At 48.3% G+C, this 20,232-nt stretch overlaps 2 pseudogenes; both read right to left on the bottom strand.

Annotated features, from left to right (window-relative positions):
* Positions 1-315: 315 nt before the first annotated feature.
* On the bottom strand, positions 316-1,356 carry LOC129782987 (NADH-ubiquinone oxidoreductase chain 2-like; annotated as a pseudogene).
* Positions 1,357-11,668: 10,312 nt separating this feature from the next.
* LOC129782986 (NADH-ubiquinone oxidoreductase chain 2-like) lies at positions 11,669-12,390 on the bottom strand (annotated as a pseudogene).
* Positions 12,391-20,232: the final 7,842 nt, after the last annotated feature.

The following is a 20,232-nucleotide window of genomic DNA, read 5'->3' as shown; positions in this document are numbered from 1 at the left end:
TCTTATCGACTCTGTGGTGAAGTTCATGTTGAGTTGCAAACTCATTGATGTACGCTGAGAGTGTGCCGGAGTCTGGTAGACAGAAGCTTGTTGGTTTGAGCGTCTAGCTGTTAATTAGAAGTTTATGGGATCGAGGCCCGTCTGTCTAGGCTTATCGTGGAGGCCCTAGCTGCATTAGAGTATCTGCGTTGCATTTAGATGGTGCAGGTTTAGTGTCCTGCGGGCCTTAGTGGTGGTGGCAGAAACTAAGAGGATTTAACTCTTAGTTAAGGCTTTGAAGGCCTTCGGTTTGGTAGGCAGGGGATCCTAAGTTTCTTAGGTAACGGTCAGGATTGCGGGAGAAGGGGGGAGAAGGAGGACTGACAGAGAAATTAAGGTAGCAATTGGTGTGCCTGTGGATTTGTTATTGTATCATTGTTTTATGAAGCTTGTAGTGTTTGGTGGGAGTGTGATTGTGGAGCAATATGCAAGGCGTAGGTAGAAAAATAAACCTAGTAGGGAGAGTATTGAAATAATTATGGCTGCGGTTGATATCTCTTGCTTAGTTAGTTCCTGGATAATGAGTCATTTTGGTAAAAAGCCAGTGAGTGGGGGCAGGCCGGCTAGGGATAGTAGTGCTAGCGTCAAGGATGCGTTTAGTGATGGTATTTTTGTTCAGGAGGTTATTATTGTGGATAGTTTTGAGGAGTTGGTTGTGTTGAGGGCTAAGAAAATGGAGGCGGTTCTTAAGGAGTATGGGTAGAAGGTTATTAATGTTAGCTTGGGGTTGTATATGAGGATGATGGTTATTCAGCCTAGGTGGGCGATCGATGAGAAAGCTAGGACTTTTCGGATTTGTGTTTGGTTGAGTCCTGTTGGCCCTCCGATGGCTGCGGATGCAATGGCCACGGTTGTCAGTAGGAGTGGGTTCAGTGAGGGGGCAGTTAAGAAAAGAAGAGTGAGTGGGGGGAGTTTTATTCATGTAGAGACGAGTAGGGCAGTGGTTATAGGTGAGCCTCGTATGACCTCTGGACATCAGAAGTGAAAGGGTACTAGGCCTAGTTTTATTGCGACTGCTGTAGTTAGTAGTAGGGAGGCTGTTGGGTGGCTTAGTCGCGGAATGTCTCATTGTCCGGTGAACTGTGCGTTGATTGTGCTTGAGAAGAGGATTAATGCGGAGGCGGTTGCTTGGACGAGAAAGTATTTGATTGCAGCTTCCATAGCTCGAGGGTGGTGTGATTTTGAAAGGAAGGGGATAATGGCAAGGGTGTTGATTTCTAGGCCAGGCCAGGCTAGCAGTCCGTGGTTGCTTGAAATTGTGATGGTTGTTCCTAGTAGAAGGCTTAAGGAGAACGTTAGTTTTGTGACGGGGCTCATTTAGTAGAGGAAGAGGTTAAACCATCATTTTCGGGGTATGGGCCCGATAGCTTTTGTTTAGCTGACCCTACTGGGAAGTAATATAAGGGGAGTATGGAGCGCTTTGATCTCTTCTGTGCAGGTTCAATTCCTGTCTTCCTAAGGTTTTCAACGGAGGCAATGGGATTCGGACATAGAGACGGTCTCCGGTTCACCTCAAACAGGAGAACTGAATGCAGTTGTTTGTGTTTTCCGAGAATGGAATGTACCGCTCCACCTTGTTACTGATTCTGCTTATGTTGCAGGTATTGTTCCACGAGCTGAAGCTTCTGTGCTGCGGAGTGTTTCGCATTCACAACCCTTTACCCTGTTACAGGAACTTATTTTCCTTTTGGACTCTCGATCTGCGCCTTATTTTGTTATGCATATTAGGTCTCATACCTCGCTACCTGGTTTTCTTGCAGAAGGCAATCGACGAGCTGACCTATTGCCGTGACCAGTTCAAGTACTGCCAGACCGTATTGCACAAGCTAAGCGAAGTCACTCTTTTTTTCCATCGAAACGCCGGAGCTCTTAAGCGACAGTTTGGCCTTGCTGCTCAACAAGCATCAAGTATTATTGCTGTCTGTCCCGATTGTCAAAAACATTCTTTCCCATCAGTTGCTGCAGGAGTTAATCCTAGAGGATTACAAAGCCTACCGTTATGGCAAACAGATGTCACGCATGATTCTGAATTTGGTAGCCTTAAATATATCCACTCTTCCATTGATACATTTTCAGGTGCCTTGGTTGCCTCGTGTCACACAGGAGAAAAGGCACGAGCTGTTCGTAGACATTTAATGCGTGCTTTTGCTGCTTTAGGTATCCCCTTAAGCTGGACCGTTATCTGTCGTTATCTTTACGTTTCAACAACTGTAAAAACCTCTTTTGCCCTATGGGGTAGAACTCATATTACCGGCATTCCTCATTCCCCCACCGGTCGATCTCTCATTGAAGGGTCTCGTCGGTCTCTGAAACGTTTATGACAACAACAAAAAGGGGGAATGGGCATGGCTATTCCCGAGGAACGGTTACAGAAAGCGTTGTATGTTTTTAATTTTTTGAATTGTTCTTGAATAGATAACGACCCACCGATAGGTCGACGTTTCACTGCAGCTAACTCCGTCGAGGCACGGGTTAAAGCCCCGGTATCGGTCCGAGATGCAGAAACAGGTAAAATTATGGGACCATATCCTCTTGTTACACGGGGAAAAGGTTATGCTTGTGTCTCTACAGAAAAAGGACCTAGATGGATCCCAGCGAAGAATGTCAGACCTTTCCGTGAACCTTTACCGCAGGCAACTGATACCGACACCGACGCTACAGAATGAAATAAAAACTGTGTGAGGATTACTGTTTTGCATTAATGTTAGCTACCCAAAAACAGGACATAGGATATAGATTTCGCTCTTTACAGCGCCTAGAACGAGCACTATCACCCTGGATCAAGCCACTGAACAGAGGTAATACTCTCGGACCAAGCGGGGGAACGGGACGACTCATTGTCCATGGAACGATGATTCCATTGACACTGATAAGGGGAAGGGAGGATTCATAATGAGAGAACAACTAGGTATTATGAAGGAGAACAGGAGCTGGGGGAAGAAGGGGCAACAGAGCAGAGGTGATGAGGTGTTTGTCACATCCATAGGATGTCTTGGCATGCTTAATCGAACTTGCAGGAGACAAATTGTGTGGCCAGGTGGATGACACCCCTTGGTTATGAACCTCATCCATAGCATCCTTGAAAAGTCAGCATTAATTTTTTTGGTGCGGAGAAGGAAGGATTCTCTTGGTTATAGCTGGAGAGGCATAGAAGTCAGTCTTTTCAATGTTTCATGAGCACAATGCTCTCTTCTCAAAGCAGAGGAATGCTTGTGCTCTGCTGAAGAGCAGAAGTGCTTGTAGCTGACCGCTGGTGAGTCAGTGCCAATACTGGCAGTAGGCAGTTACTTAGGGCACGAGACAGAAGCGGTGGCCTGTCCTACCTGGCCCTATATATTATAATATAAAATAATGTACATACATACATATATAGATAGATATAAAAAATATAATTCTTTTTAGATCCACGGGACGGATTACGCAATAATCAAGGCTGACCACCAATTCCACCGACACCTCATTGGCAAGAAAGCAGCTAAACGGTAAGTGGAGTGCCTTTCTAGTCCTTCCCATGCTCACACTCTTCGTGTTTAGGAGATGGTATCAGGGGCTCTGTAGCTCACCCAGTGTGCTGTCTCCATCACATTTCCTCTGCTTTTCTGGAGTGGTGGTGGTACAAGGAGAGAAATGGGCTGTGAGGCCTTGCGATGGCTTTAACGGGTGAAAGTACCTTGGGAGCCTGAACAGTAGTGGAATTACTTTGATGTGTCCTGGAGGATTTTTTTTTTTTTTTTTTTCCACACGTTGCTCTGTGCGAATGACATTTTAGCAGCCAGTTGTGGGTGGTGGAAATGTGCTTGGTGAGCTTCTCCCTGTAGAGGAATGAAGGCGGTGGGTTGATTAGCATTGATAACACGCAGCTGTGGCCTTGCCTCAGAGGCAGTGGGTTGATTGACATGGACGACGTGCAGGTGTAGCTGGTTCCCGCTAAGGGGTTAAATAGCCCTGTGGCTTGTGGGAGAGGGTGTCAGCTGGAGGAGGAGCAGTGTGGTCTGGCCTCTGGAGGAAGGTGCTACAGCACCGGCAGTAGAATATGGCCAACGCTAAAGCCTTGTTGCGGTCTGCTAGTTTGATAGCACTGCAACGTGTCCCCAGCCAAGAGTTTGGGGTAGAAAGGAACGATTATCCTCTGCTCTAAATGTGATACTGTTTGGGGAAGAAACACGCCTCGCTCTGACAAGGGAACAATGGGCTCTGTAGATGCCACGGTATTTACTTGGACAGGCTCTCGTGTGGCACAGGCCTGCTCTCACTGAACTCCAGGGGGAAGAGGCAATTTCCCCTGGCTCAACCCTACCCCACTGAGCCCTTCCCAGAGGCGGCTTTACTTCTTCATCAGCCTCTGAGCAGCGATAATCAAGGTGCCTTGCTTCCAGGTCTTTGCCTAGCAGACGGCGTCACCACAGTCCTTGCCTCGAAGTTAACAGGATGGAGGATCTGTACAAGGTGTCTGTGCGCATTCCCCCGGACAACGAGAAGAGCAACCCGATCAGAATTGAAGGAGACCCAAAGGGGGTCCCACAGGCCAAGAAAGAGCTGCTGGAATTCGCTTCCCGTATGGTGAGTGGGTAGGATGTGATGTTTGGGAGACTGCAGAGTTTGGGCTCTCGTGTTCCCTTGTAACCTTCTGGTGCGAGTGTGTGCCCCTTGCCCACGGAGCACTTGGATCTCAGGACAAGTGCAAGTTCCTCTTCACAAATGTCTTCCCCTGTTCCCTCGGGTAGCCCTTCTCTGTCAACGCAGAGTGAATTTGGTCTGGAGAAAAGAGGGACAGTGCTGGCAAGTAAACCGTCGGGCAGCAAACCGCTAAGTCAAAGTAGATGGCTCTCCGGCTGAACACTCAGTGTGCCCTCTGTTCCCGTCAGGAAAATGAACACGCTGCGGACCTAATCGTTGAGCAGAAATTCCACCGGACCATCACTGGGCAGAAGGCTGAGCGGGTCTGGGAAATCCGGGAGCAATTCCCAGAGGTAAGGCTTGGTAGGAGAGGAGGAATCCAGAGGGGTTATTTCCTACATGGGTAGTAGGCCTGTCGTCACAGAAGTCGTAACTTTAGTGGCTCTGTAGCGCAAGTGTCTGAGAAGATAGTTCTTTTAGCCAGAGGCCGCTAACACGGTTCCCCTGTTCTGAATGGGGAAAGGGCATGTGTAGGGTCCCCCCAACCTTTGCATGTGTCTGACACAAGGGTTCTTGCTTTTGCTTGAGCTAACTATAAATGACCGCTCCTGCAGGTTATCATCAACTTCCCAGACCCTGCACACAAGAGTGACATCGTCCAACTCCGAGGTCCCAAAAACGAGGGGGAGAAGTGCACCGAGTACATGCAAAAGACGGTGGCAGACCTGGTAAGGAGGTCTTCTGCCTGCACTTCCCTCCTACGTGCCTGGATAACCCTGGGGCAAAGCAGAGCTCTACTGGCTTGGGTAGAGCTAAAACACCTCAAGAGGAGGGAGCTGTCGACGCTGTTTTGGCTGAATGGAGGCAGGGGGTAGTACCTGTTATGGGAAGGCTATAGGGGAACGTCCTTGCCTTTGTTTAGTCTTACAAGTCCCTCGTATAGAGAACTTCCTTGGGTCTAAGCCTCTTTTCAAAAGCTCGTTTATCAGAGTTCCTGAAGTCGGGCCTCCCTTGCCACGACAGTGTAATCTTCAGTTCTCCCTTCCTTTCTCCCTTAGGTTGAAAACAGCTTTTCTATTTCTGTCCCCATCTGCAAACAGTTCCACAAGAACATCGTAGGGAAAGGAGGTGCCAACATCAAGAAGGTGAGATATTGCTCCTAACTCAAGTGCTCGTGATGATCACTGCCTGCAGCAAAATCCCACTGGATGCTCTCTCCTGCCCATTGGTGGTGTCCAATATAGCCTGCGAGGGTTTTTCTTCTGACATGGGACACTTCTGAGATGATTTTTTTTTTTTTTTTCCTTTGTGGCAGATCCGTAAAGAAAGCAACACCAAAATTGATCTCCCAGCAAAGAACAGCAACTCGGAGACAATTGTTATCACAGGCAAGAGGGCAAACTGTGAGGCTGCTCGCCACAGGATAACATCACTTTGGAAGGACCTACAGAAGATGTGCATGTGGCTCAGGAACAGATTGAAGCCATGCTCAAGGAACTGGTGAGCTGGAGTTACTAGTTCCAGTAAGAAACTGGGGGAAGAAGGGGCAACAGAGCAGAGGTGATGAGGTGTTTGTCACATCCATAGGATGTCTTGGCATGCTTAATCGAACTTGCAGGAGACAAATTGTGTGGCCAGGTGGATGACGCCCCTTGGTTATGAAACTCATCCATAGCATCCTTGAAAAGTCAGCATTAATTTTTTTGGTGCGGAGAAGGAAGGATTCTCTTGGTTATAGCTGGAGAGGCATAGAAGTCAGTCTTTTCAATGTTTCATGAGCACAATGCTCTCTTCTCAAAGCAGAGGAATGCTTGTGCTCTGCTGAAGAGCAGAAGTGCTTGTAGCTGACCGCTGGTGAGTCAGTGCCAATACTGGCAGTAGGCAGTTACTTAGGGCACGAGACAGAAGCGGTGGCCTGTCCTACCTGGCCCTATATATTCTAATATAAAATAATGTACATACATACATATATAGATAGATATAAAAAATAGAATTCTTTTTAGATCCACGGGACGGATTACGCAATAATCAAGGCTGACCACCAATTCCACCGACACCTCATTGGCAAGAAAGCAGCTAAACGGTAAGTGGAGTGCCTTTCTAGTCCTTCCCATGCTCACACTCTTCGTGTTTAGTAGATGGTATCAGGGGCTCTGTAGCTCACCCAGTGTGCTGTCTCCATCACATTTCCTCTGCTTTTCTGGAGTGGTGGTGGTACAAGGAGAGAAATGGGCCGTGAGGCCTTGCGATGGCTTTAACGGGTGAAAGTACCTTGGGAGCCTGAACAGTAGTGGAATTACTTTGATGTGTCCTGGAGGATTTTTTTTTTTTTTTTTTTTTTCCACACGTTGCTCTGTGCGAATGACATTTTAGCAGCCAGTTGTGGGTGGTGGAAATGTGCTTGGTGAGCTTCTCCCTGTAGAGGAATGAAGGCGGTGGGTTGATTAGCATTGATAACACGCAGCTGTGGCCTTGCCTCAGAGGCAGTGGGTTGATCGACATGGACGATGTGCAGGTGTAGCTGCTTCCCGCTAAGGGGTTAAATAGCCCTGTGGCTTGTGGGAGAGGGTGTCAGCTGGAGGAGGAGCAGTGTGGTCTGGCCTCTGGAGGAAGGTGCTACAGCACCGGCAGTAGAATATGGCCAACGGTAAAGCCTTGTTGCGGTCTGCTAGTTTGATAGCACTGCAACGTGTCCCCAGCCAAGAGTTTGGGGTAGAAAGGAACGATTATCCTCTGCTCTAAATGTGATACTGTTTGGGGAAGAAACACGCCTCGCTCTGACAAGGGAACAATGGGCTCTGTAGATGCCACGGTATTTACTTGGACAGGCTCTCGTGTGGCACAGGTCTGCTCTCGCTGAACTCCAGGGGGAAGAGGCAATTTCCCCTGGCTCAACCCTACCCCACCGAGCTCTTCCCAGAGGCGGCTTTACTTCTTCAACAGCCTCTGAGCAGTGATAATCAAGGTGCCTTGCTTCCAGGTCTTTGCCTAGCAGACGGCGTCACCACAGTCCTTGCCTCGAAGTTAACAGGATGGAGGATCTGTACAAGGTGTCTGTGCGCATTCCCCCGGACAACGAGAAGAGCAACCCGATCAGAATGGAAGGAGACCCACAGGGGGTCCCACAGGCCAAGAAAGAGCTGCTGGAACTCGCTTCCCGTATGGTGAGTGGGTAGGACGTGATGTTTGGGAGACTGCAGAGTTTGGGCTCTCGTGTTCCCTTGTAACCTTCTGGTGCGAGTGTGTGCCCCTTGCCCACGGAGCACTTGGATCTCAGGACAAGTGCAAGTTCCTCTTCACAAATGTCTTCCCCTGTTCCCTCGGGTAGCCCTTCTCTGTCAACGCAGAGTGAATTTGGTCTGGAGAAAAGAGGGACAGTGCTGGCAAGTAAACCGTCGGGCAGCAAACCGCTAAGTCAAAGTAGATGGCTCTCCGGCTGAACACTCAGTGTGCCCTCTGTTCCCGTCAGGAAAATCAACACGCTGCGGACCTAATCGTTGAGCAGAAATTCCACCGGACCATCACTGGGCAGAAGGCTGAGCGGGTCTGGGAAATCCGGGAGCAATTCCCAGAGGTAAGGCTTGGTAGGAGAGGAGGAATCCAGAGGGGTTATTTCCTACATGGGTAGTAGGCCTGTCATCACAGAAGTCGTAACTTTAGTGGCTCTGTAGCGCAAGTGCCTGAGAAGATAGTTCTTTTAGCCAGAGGCCGCTAACACGGTTCCCCTTTTCTGAATGGGAAAAGGGCATGTGTAGGGTCCCCCCAACCTTTGCATGTGTCTGACACAAGGGTTCTTGCTTTTGCTTGAGCTAACTATAAATGACCGCTCCTGCAGGTTATCATCAACTTCCCAGACCCTGCACACAAGAGTGACATCGTCCAACTCCGAGGTCCCAAAAACGAGGTGGAGAAGTGCACCGAGTACATGCAAAAGACGGTGGCAGACCTGGTAAGGAGGTCTTCTGCCTGCACTTCCCTCCTACGTGCCTGGATAACCCTGGGGCAAAGCAGAGCTCTACTGGCTTGGGTAGAGCTAAAACACCTCAAGAGGAGGGAGCTGTCAACGCTGTTTTGGCTGAATGGAGGCAGGGGGTAGTACCTGTTATGGGAAGGCTATAGGGGAACGTCCTTGCCTTTGTTTAGTCTTACAAGTCCCTCGTATAGAGAACTTCCTTGGGTCTAAGCCTCTTTTCAAAAGCTCGTTTATCAGAGTTCCTGAAGTCGGGCCTCCCTTGCCACGACAGTGTAATCTTCAGTTCTCCCTTCCTTTCTCCCTTAGGTTGAAAACAGCTTTTCTATTTCTGTCCCCATCTGCAAACAGTTCCACAAGAACATCGTAGGGAAAGGAGGTGCCAACATCAAGAAGGTGAGATATTGCTCCTAACTCAAGTGCTCGTGATGATCACTGCCTGCAGCAAAATCCCACTGGATGCTCTCTCCTGCCCATTGGTGGTGTCCAATATAGCCTGCGAGGGTTTTTCTTCTGACATGGGACACTTCTGAGATGATTTTTTTTTTTTTCCTTTGTGGCAGATCCGTAAAGAAAGCAACACCAAAATTGATCTCCCAGCAAAGAACAGCAACTCGGCGACAATTGTTATCACAGGCAAGAGGGCAAACTGTGAGGCTGCTCGCCACAGGATAACATCACTTTGGAAGGACCTACAGAAGATGTGCATGTGGCTCAGGAACCGATTGAAGCCATGCTCAAGGAACTGGTGAGCTGGAGTTACTAGTTCCAGTAAGAAACTGGGGGAAGAAGGGGCAACAGAGCAGAGGTGATGAGGTGTTTGTCACATCCATAGGATGTCTTGGCATGCTTAATCGAACTTGCAGGAGACAAATTGTGTGGCCAGGTGGATGACACCCCTTGGTTATGAACCTCATCCATAGCATCCTTGAAAAGTCAGCATTAATTTTTTTGGTGCGGAGAAGGAAGGATTCTCTTGGTTATAGCTGGAGAGGCATAGAAGTCAGTCTTTTCAGAGTTTCATGAGCACAATGCTCTCTTCTCAAAGCAGAGGAATGCTTGTGCTCTGCTGAAGAGCAGAAGTGCTTGTAGCTGACCGCTGGTGAGTCAGTGCCAATACTGGCAGTAGGCAGTTACTTAGGGCACGAGACAGAAGCGGTGGCCTGTCCTACCTGGCCCTATATAATATATATATGTATGTATGTGCGTACAATATTATATATATATAAAATTCTTTTTAGATCCACGGGATGGATTACGCAGTAATCAAGGCTGACCACCAATTCCACCGACACCTCATTGGCAAGTGTGAAGAGGAAGATGAAGCCCAAGGCTCACAGTATCGGTGGATCTCATTTGATGGTGCCTCCGTGTGGCGTGGCTAGTCAGCTGAATACCTGAATGCCGGATGGGATGGCGATGATTATAGTGGCGGAGATGAAGTATGCTCGGCTGTCTACGTCTATTCCTACAGTGAATATGTGGTGGGCTCATACGACAAAGCCCAGGAATCCAATCGATAGTATAGCTCAGACTATTCCTATGTAGCCGAATGGTTCTTTTTTGCCTGCGTAATACGTTACAACATGTGAGATGATTCCAAAGCCGGGAAGGATTAAGATGTAAACTTCCTGGTGGCCAAAGAATCAGAACAGGTGCTGGTAGAGAATGGGGTCTCCCCCTCCAGCGGGGTCAAAGAATGTAGTGTTTAGGTTTCGGTCGGTCAGTAGTATGGTGATGCCGGCGGCCAGGACTGGAAGTGAGGGCAATAGGAGTACGGATCATACGAATAGGGGAGTTGGATATTGCGATAAGGCAGGGGGGGTTATGTTAATGGCTGTTGTGTTAAAGTTGATGGCCCCTAAGATGGAAGACACACCTGCGAGGTGTAGGGAGAAGATGGCTAGGTCTACTGAGGCGCCAGCATGGGCTAGGTTGCCTGCTAGGGGCGGGTATATGGTTCATCCTGTTCCGACTCCAGCTTCTACTGTGGAGGACGCTAGGAGCAGTAGGAAGGACGGAGGAAGTAGTTCAGAAACTGATGTTGTTTATGCGGGGGAATGCTATGTCTGGGGCTCCAATTATAAGGGGGACTAGTCAGTTTCCAAACCCTTCGATTATAATGGCTATAACTGTGAAGAAGATTCTTACGAAGGCATGGGCGGTGATGATGACATTGTAGATTTGGTCGTCTCCTAGGAGAGTTCCTGGTTGGCCAAGTTCTGCTCGAATAAGGAGGCTGAGGGCGGTACTCGGCTATGCCTGCCCATGCTCCGAAGAGTAGCTATAGGGTGCCGATGTCATTGTGGTTTGTTGAAACTAGTCATCGGTTGATGAAGGTCACGGGTCAGATGGCTGAGTGTTTAGGCGTTAGGCTGTAGTCCTTTTTACAGAGGTTGAATTCCTCTTCTTATCGACTCTGTGGTGAAGTTCATGTTGAGTTGCAAACTCATTGATGTACGCTGAGAGTGTGCCGGAGTCTGGTAGACAGAAGCTCGTTGGTTTGAGCGTCTAGCTGTTAATTAGAAGTTTATGGGATCGAGGCCCGTCTGTCTAGGCTTATCGTGGAGGCCCTAGCTGCATTAGAGTATCTGCGTTGCATTTAGATGGTGCAGGTTTAGTGTCCTGCGGGCCTTAGTGGTGGTGGCAGAAACTAAGAGGATTTAACTCTTAGTTAAGGCTTTGAAGGCCTTCGGTTTGGTAGGCAGGGGATCCTAAGTTTCTTAGGTAACGGTCAGGATTGCGGGAGAAGGGGGGAGAAGGAGGACTGACAGAGAAATTAAGGTAGCAATTGGTGTGCCTGTGGATTTGTTATTGTATCATTGTTTTATGAAGCTTGTAGTGTTTGGTGGGAGTGTGATTGTGGAGCAATATGCAAGGCGTAGGTAGAAAAATAAACCTAGTAGGGAGAGTATTGAAATAATTATGGCTGCGGTTGATATCTCTTGCTTAGTTAGTTCCTGGATAATGAGTCATTTTGGTAAAAAGCCAGTGAGTGGGGGCAGGCCGGCTAGGGATAGTAGTGCTAGCGTCAAGGATGCGTTTAGTGATGGTATTTTTGTTCAGGAGGTTATTATTGTGGATAGTTTTGAGGAGTTGGTTGTGTTGAGGGCTAAGAAAATGGAGGCGGTTCTTAAGGAGTATAGGTAGAAGGTTATTAATGTTAGCTTGGGGTTGTATATGAGGATGATGGTTATTCAGCCTAGGTGGGCGATCGATGAGAAAGCTAGGACTTTTCGGATTTGTGTTTGGTTGAGTCCTGTTGGCCCTCCGATGGCTGCGGATGCAATGGCCACGGTTGTCAGTAGGAGTGGGTTCAGTGAGGGGGCAGTTAAGAAAAGAAGAGTGAGTGGGGGGAGTTTTATTCATGTAGAGACGAGTAGGGCAGTGGTTATAGGTGAGCCTCGTATGACCTCTGGACATCAGAAGTGAAAGGGTACTAGGCCTAGTTTTATTGCGACTGCTGTAGTTAGTAGTAGGGAGGCTGTTGGGTGGCTTAGTCGCGGAATGTCTCATTGTCCGGTGAACTGTGCGTTGATTGTGCTTGAGAAGAGGATTAATGCGGAGGCGGTTGCTTGGACGAGAAAGTATTTGATCGCAGCTTCCATAGCTCGAGGGTGGTGTGATTTTGAAAGGAAGGGGATAATGGCAAGGGTGTTGATTTCTAGGCCAGGCCAGGCTAGCAGTCAGTGGTTGCTTGAAATTGTGATGGTTGTTCCTAGTAGAAGGCTTAAGGAGAACGTTAGTTTTGTGACGGGGCTCATTTAGTAGAGGAAGAGGTTAAACCATCATTTTCGGGGTATGGGCCCGATAGCTTTTGTTTAGCTGACCCTACTGGGAAGTAATATAAGGGGAGTATGGAGCGCTTTGATCTCTTCTGTGCAGGTTCAATTCCTGTCTTCCTAAGGTTTTCAACGGAGACAATGGGATTCGGACATAGAGACGGTCTCCGGTTCACCTCAAACAGGAGAACTGAATGCAGTTGTTCGTGTTTTCCGAGAATGGAATGTACCGCTCCACCTTGTTACTGATTCTGCTTATGTTGCAGGTATTGTTCCACGAGCTGAAGCTTCTGTGCTGCGGAGTGTTTCGCATTCACAACCCTTTACCCTGTTACAGGAACTTATTTTCCTTTTGGACTCTCGATCTGCGCCTTATTTTGTTATGCATATTAGGTCTCATACCTCGCTACCTGGTTTTCTTGCAGAAGGCAATCGACGAGCTGACCTATTGCCGTGACCAGTTCAAGTACTGCCAGACCGTATTGCACAAGCTAAGCGAAGTCACTCTTTTTTTCTATCGAAACGCCGGAGCTCTTAAGCGACAGTTTGGCCTTGCTGCTCAACAAGCATCAAGTATTATTGCTGTCTGTCCCGATTGTCAAAAACATTCTTTCCCATCAGTTGCTGCAGGAGTTAATCCTAGAGGATTACAAAGCCTACCGTTAGGGCAAACAGATGTCACGCATGATTCTGAATTTGGTAGCCTTAAATATATCCACTCTTCCATTGATACATTTTCAGGTGCCTTGGTTGCCTCGTGTCACACAGGAGAAAAGGCACGAGCTGTTCGTAGACATTTAATGCGTGCTTTTGCTGCTTTAGGTATCCCCTTAAGCTGGACCGTTATCGGTCTTTATCTTTACGTTTCAACAACTGTAAAAACCTCTTTTGCCCTATGGGGTAGAACTCATATTACCGGCATTGCTCATTCCCCCACCGGTCGATCTCTCATTGAAGGGTCTCATCGGTCTCTGAAACGTTTATGACAACAACAAAAAGGGGGAATGGGCATGGCTATTCCCGAGGAACGGTTACAGAAAGCGTTGTATGTTTTTAATTTTTTGAATTGTTCTTGAATAGATAACGACCCACCGATAGGTCGACGTTTCACTGCAGCTACCTTCGTCGAGGCACGGGTTAAAGGCCCGGTATCGGTCCGAGATGCAGAAACAGGTAAAATTATGGGACCATATCCTCTTGTTACACGGGGAAAAGGTTATGCTTGTGTCTCTACAGAAAAAGGACCTAGATGGATCCCAGCGAAGAATGTCAGACCATTCCGTGAACCTTTACCGCAGGCAGCTGATAGCGACACCGACGCTACAGAATGAAATAAAAACTGTGTGAGGATGACTGTTTTGCATTAATGTTAGCTACCCAAAATCAGGACATAGGATATAGATTTCGCTTTTTACAGCGCCTAGAACGAGCACTATCACCCTGGATCAAGCCACTGAACAGAGGTAATACTCTCGGACCAAGCGGGGGAACGGGACGACTCATTGTCCATGGAACGATGATTCCATTGACACTGATAAGGGGAAGGGAGGATTCATAATGAGAGAACAACTAGGTATTATGAAGGAGAACAGGAACGATAAACATGGTTGTTTAGTGTTTAATAGGTGTCTGCACGCTTGTCGAGATATATAGTTAGGTAACTACAGGAGTGGTTTCTGCCCTGAGCCTGGTGGCGCGCACAGCTGCGGCTTGTGTCCTGGCTCAGAGATGTAAACAGGGGCTTCTCTGTTAGGGTAAAGTGTCTCTCTTTGCATCAAAAGGAGGGAATGAAGGGGATGACCCCAGAGGTATGTTCAGAGAAGGCATGCTATGTTTCGAACTTTTTGACGGAAACGGTTCTTGTTTGGTGTGCCCTTCCGCCTACGTATAACCTTAATCCAAAAGAAGGTGATGTTGTTTACACTTTGCATGTCGAGCATTGTCTTTCTGTAGATGCTAATGTAGTAGGAGGCTAGGATGGGAACGTGTCGCAGCGGTTCTTCTCTTATGCAGAGTAACAGCAGGGAAAGCATTAAAGAGTTAAATCACCTTGTTTGGTAGGCAGTTAAGCATGTGAGTCAAAATTGCCGCTGCTTTTTGTTGTTGGTTCAAGGACGTGGCTGTGAGGATTTTGATGGTATGTGCTGCGTGGATTTTAGGCGCCCCACTGCAGCAACATGTTATCAAAATCTGAGAAAATTTCAGCCTTTTCTGGCATCCATTCCCTCGATTGGCAGTATTGTTTGTTTGCTATTACCTTGGTTGCTGTCATGTTTGCAAGGGCCCTGCGGAACATGGCAAACCTGGTACTAGCTGTTCAAAAACAAAAAGGGGAAATTGTAGAATTGTACGGAACAAAGGCAGTGGGTTATTTTGACAGTGATAATATGTCTTAGTTGGTTTTTTATTTGTTCTGTTGCTTAGGCCTTGTTTTTCCTCGTTCGCTTTCAAAGGTTCTTTTGTGCAACAGGAAGGGGGAGGTGCAGGAGCGGGCTGGAAACTAGGACCACGCGTGGCAATGGGTCAGCTGAGGGGAGTGTGCTCGAGCTTGTCTAGACAACAATTAACAACATGATGGGGCATGTTTACAGAGCACAGGGGAGTGGGAGACGGATGGCGCCAAGGAAAGGTAACACCTTGCTGTTAAGTGCCGGTAGTTAACCACCAATCAGGGATTGCCTAGTATGCAAGGCTTAGCCTCAAGAAGCAATTGGTTTAAAACGCGCAGCTTCTGCAAGCGTATAAGACCTCGTGCTTCTGCACAACGCATTGACATTTGCTTGCATCAAGCTGCGTCCCGTCTCTTCATTGGCTGCAGTCAGGTTTACTAGGATCATCTTTCGGTTGGCCTTAGGGGTATCTCGGGCTTGCGACAGCTTAGTTGTGTTTCGGTTTCCTAGTTATTCTGACAGGCTCTGGTCCGCTCTCTACGCCGTGTGACTGTTGGCTTGGGTTTCTGGTGTGACCGCGGCGGCTGGCACGAGATTTACCAACCCTGAAGGCTGCCGTGACTAAGTCAAGCTTGCGCTTCTTGCTTACTGTTAATTACTGCTGAGTGCCCGTGGGGGTGTGGCTGAGCAAGGCGTCTTGGGCTACAGTTGGTAGCGTGTGCCTGATGCCTGCTCCTTCGGTCTTAGCAGGAGGCCTAGGGCATTTACACTGGGCCGCAGATACTTGCACGTCTAGGTCTAGCAGGAGCCAACCGTAAGGTTAGGGCTAAGTCTTTTGTCCTCGGCTTTCATATTGGACGCCATCTTGGCATCTTCAGTGCCACGCTTTGGATTGTAAGCTACGGGGACGTGGTTTCGTTGGTTTTGTTGGTTTCGTTGGCTGTTTGGGCGCCTATAGTCTTAGGGGCGTGTGTGTATGGGGGGTTTGGGTTAATATGATTTTAGTGCTGAGGTTTTGGGTAGGTGGTGTTTATGGGATAGATAAGATGTTAAGGAGAAGGCTAGGTTTGAGCGGTAAAGGTGTTAGAGGTTCTCGTGGTTGAATTGTACAGCAATAGTTTGTCAAGCTGTAGGTCCCGGGGAGGTGCCGGGCGAGAACATACAGGTCGAATAACTTCCCATCCACCTTCACACAAACTGTTTAACGTTGATTTTCGTCTGATGTTAAACCCAGAAGAAGCGAACAACCCTTACCGGCGCTTACTGTGTTTACAGATGGATTGGGCCAATCGCATAAATCTGTTCTTCTGTGGTGGGATGATCAACGGAGGCAATGGGATTCGGACATAGAGACGGTCTCCGGTTCACCTCAAACAGGAGAACTGAATGCAGTTGTTCGTGTTTTCCGAGAATGGAATGTACCGCTCCACCTTGTTACTGATTCTGCTTATGTTGCAGGTATTGTTCCACGAGCTGAAGCTTCTGTGCTGCGGAGTGTTTCGCATTCACAACCCTTTACCCTGTTACAGGAACTTATTTTCCTTTTGGACTCTCGATCTGCGCCTTATTTTGTTATGCATATTAGGTCTCATACCTCGCTACCTGGTTTTCTTGCAGAAGGCAATCGACGAGCTGACCTATTGCCGTGACCAGTTCAAGTACTGCCAGACCGTATTGCACAAGCTAAGCGAAGTCACTCTTTTTTTCCATCGAAACGCTGGAGCTCTTAAGCGACAGTTTGGCCTTGCTGCTCAACAAGCATCAAGTATTATTGCTGTCTGTCCCGATTGTCAAAAACATTCTTTCCCATCAGTTGCTGCAGGAGTTAATCCTAGAGGATTACAAAGCCTACCGTTAGGGCAAACAGATGTCACGCATGATTCTGAATTTGGTAGCCTTAAATATATCCACTCTTCCATTGATACATTTTCAGGTGCCTTGGTTGCCTCGTGTCACACAGGAGAAAAGGCACGAGCTGTTCGTAGACATTTAATGCGTGCTTTTGCTGCTTTAGGTATCCCCTTAAGCTGGACCGTTATCGGTCTTTATCTTTACGTTTCAACAACTGTAAAAACCTCTTTTGCCCTATGGGGTAGAACTCATATTACCGGCATTGCTCATTCCCCCACCGGTCGATCTCTCATTGAAGGGTCTCATCGGTCTCTGAAACGTTTATGACAACAACAAAAAGGGGGAATGGGCATGGCTATTCCCGAGGAACGGTTACAGAAAGCGTTGTATGTTTTTAATTTTTTGAATTGTTCTTGAATAGATAACGGCCCACCGATAGGTCGACGTTTCACTGCAGCTACCTCCGTCGAGGCACGGGTTAAAGGCCCGGTATCGGTCCGAGATGCAGAAACAGGTAAAATTATGGGACCATAACCTCTTGTTACACGGGGAAAAGGTTATGCTTGTGTCTCTACAGAAAAAGGACCTAGATGGATCCCAGCGAAGAATGTCAGACCTTTCCGTGAACCTTTACCGCAGGCAGCTGATAGCGACACCGACGCTACAGAATGAAATAAAAACTGTGTGAGGATTACTGTTTTGCATTAATGTTAGCTACCCAAAATCAGGACATAGGATATAGATTTCGCTTTTTACAGCGCCTAGAATGAGCACTATCACCCTGGATCAAGCCACTGAACAGAGGTAATACTCTCGGACCAAGCGGGGGAACGGGACGACTCATTGTCCATGGAACGATGATTCCATTGACACTGATAAGGGGAAGGGAGGATTCATAATGAGAGAACAACTAGGTATTATGAAGGAGAACAGGAGCTGGGGGAAGAAGGGGCAACAGAGCAGAGGTGATGAGGTGTTTGTCACATCCATAGGATGTCTTGGCATGCTTAATCGAACTTGCAGGAGACAAATTGTGTGGCCAGGTGGATGACGCCCCTTGGTTATGAACCTCATCCATAGCATCCTTGAAAAGTCAGCATTAATTTCTTTGGTGCGGGGAAGGAAGGATACTCTTGGTTATAGCTGGAGAGGCATAGAAGTCAGTCTTTTCAATGTTTCATGAGCACAATGCTCTCTTCTCAAAGCAGAGGAATGCTTGTGCTCTGCTGAAGAGCAGAAGTGCTTGTAGCTGACCGCTGGTGAGTCAGTGCCAATACTGGCAGTAGGCAGTTACTTAGGGCACGAGACAGAAGCGGTGGCCTGCCCTACCTGGCCCTATATATTCTAATATAAAATAATGTACATACATACATATATAGATAGATATAAAAAATATAATTCTTTTTAGATCCACGGGACGGATTACGCAATAATCAAGGCTGACCACCAATTCCACCGACACCTCATTGGCAAGAAAGCAGCTAAACGGTAAGTGGAGTGCCTTTCTAGTCCTTCCCATGCTCACACTCTTCGTGTTTAGTAGATGGTATCAGGGGCTCTGTAGCTCACCCAGTGTGCTGTCTCCATCACATTTCCTCTGCTTTTCTGGAGTGGTGGTGGTACAAGGAGAGAAATGGGCCGTGAGGCCTTGCGATGGCTTTAACGGGTGAAAGTACCTTGGGAGCCTGAACAGTAGTGGAATTACTTTGATGTGTCCTGGAGGAATTTTTTTTTTTTTTTTTTTTTCCACACGTTGCTCTGTGCGAATGACATTTTAGCAGCCAGTTGTGGGTGGTGGAAATGTGCTTGGTGAGCTTCTCCCTGTAGAGGAATGAAGGCGGTGGGTTGATTAGCATTGATAACACGCAGCTGTGGCCTTGCCTCAGAGGCAGTGGGTTGATTGACATGGACGATGTGCAGGTGTAGCTGGTTCCCGCTAAGGGGTTAAATAGCCCTGTGGCTTGTGGGAGAGGGTGTCAGCTGGAGGAGGAGCAGTGTGGTCTGGCCTCTGGAGGAAGGTGCTACAGCACCGGCAGTAGAATATGGCCAACGCTAAAGCCTTGTTGCGGTCTGCTAGTTTGATAGCACTGCAACGTGTCCCCAGCCAAGAGTTTGGGGTAGAAAGGAACGATTATCCTCTGCTCTAAATGTGATACTGTTTGGGGAAGAAACACGCCTCGCTCTGACAAGGGAACAATGGGCTCTGTAGATGCCACGGTATTTACTTGGACAGGCTCTCGTGTGGCACAGGCCTGCTCTCGCTGAACTCCAGGGGGAAGAGGCAATTTCCCCTGGCTCAACCCTACCCCACTGAGCCCTTCCCAGAGGCGGCTTTACTTCTTCAACAGCCTCTGAGCAGCGATAATCAAGGTGCCTTGCTTCCAGGTCTTTGCCTAGCAGACGGCGTCACCACAGTCCTTGCCTCGAAGTGAACAGGATGAAGGATCTGTACAAGGTGTCTGTGCGCATTCCCCCGGACAACGAGAAGAGCAACCCGATCAGAATTGAAGGAGACCCACAGGGGGTCCCAGAGGCCAAGAAAGAGCTGCTGGAATTCGCTTCCCGTATGGTGAGTGGGTAGGATGTGATGTTTGGGAGACTGCAGAGTTTGGGCTCTCGTGTTCCCTTGTAACCTTCTGGTGCGAGTGTGTGCCCCTTGCCCACGGAGCACTTGGATCTCAGGACAAGTGCAAGTTCCTCTTCACAAATGTCTTCCCCTGTTCCCTCGGGTAGCCCTTCTCTGTCAACGCAGAGTGAATTTGGTCTGGAGAAAAGAGGGACAGTGCTGGCAAGTAAACCGTCGGGCAGCAAACCGCTAAGTCAAAGTAGATGGCTCTCCGGCTGAACACTCAGTGTGCCCTCTGTTCCCATCAGGAAAATGAACATGCTGCGGACCTAATCGTTGAGCAGAAATTCCACCGGACCATCACTGGGCAGAAGGCTGAGCGGATCTGGGAAATCCGGGAGCAATTCCCAGAGGTAAGGCTTGGTAGGAGAGGAGGAATCCAGAGGGGTTATTTCCTACATGGGTAGTAGGCCTGTCGTCACAGAAGTCGTAACTTTAGTGGCTCTGTAGCGCAAGTGTCTGAGAAGATAGTTCTTTTAGCCAGAGGCCGCTAACACGGTTCCCCTTTTCTGAATGGGAAAAGGGCATGTGTAGGATCCCCCCAACCTTTGCATGTGTCTGACACAAGGGTTCTTGCTTTTGCTTGAGCTAACTATAAATGACCGCTCCTGCAGGTTATCATCAACTTCCCAGACCCTGCACACAAGAGTGACATCGTCCAACTCCGAGGTCCCAAAAACGAGGGGGAGAAGTGCACCGAGTACATGCCAAAGACGGTGGCAGACCTGGTAAGGAGGTCTTCTGCCTGCACTTCCCTCCTACGTGCCTGGATAACCCTGGGGCAAAGCAGAGCTCTACTGGCTTGGGTAGAGCTAAAACACCTCAAGAGGAGGGAGCTGTCGACGCTCTTTTGGCTGAATGGAGGCAGGGGGTAGTACCTGTTATGGGAAGGCTATAGGGGAACGTCCTTGCCTTTGTTTAGTCTTACAAGTCCCTCGTATAGAGAACTTCCTTGGG

Source organism: Falco peregrinus, chromosome 21, assembly GCF_023634155.1.
Source record: "Falco peregrinus isolate bFalPer1 chromosome 21, bFalPer1.pri, whole genome shotgun sequence".
Taxonomy (NCBI): domain Eukaryota; kingdom Metazoa; phylum Chordata; class Aves; order Falconiformes; family Falconidae; genus Falco; species Falco peregrinus.
The sequence above is the reverse complement of the archived record's forward strand: the minus strand, read 5'-3'. Positions and strand labels throughout refer to the sequence as shown.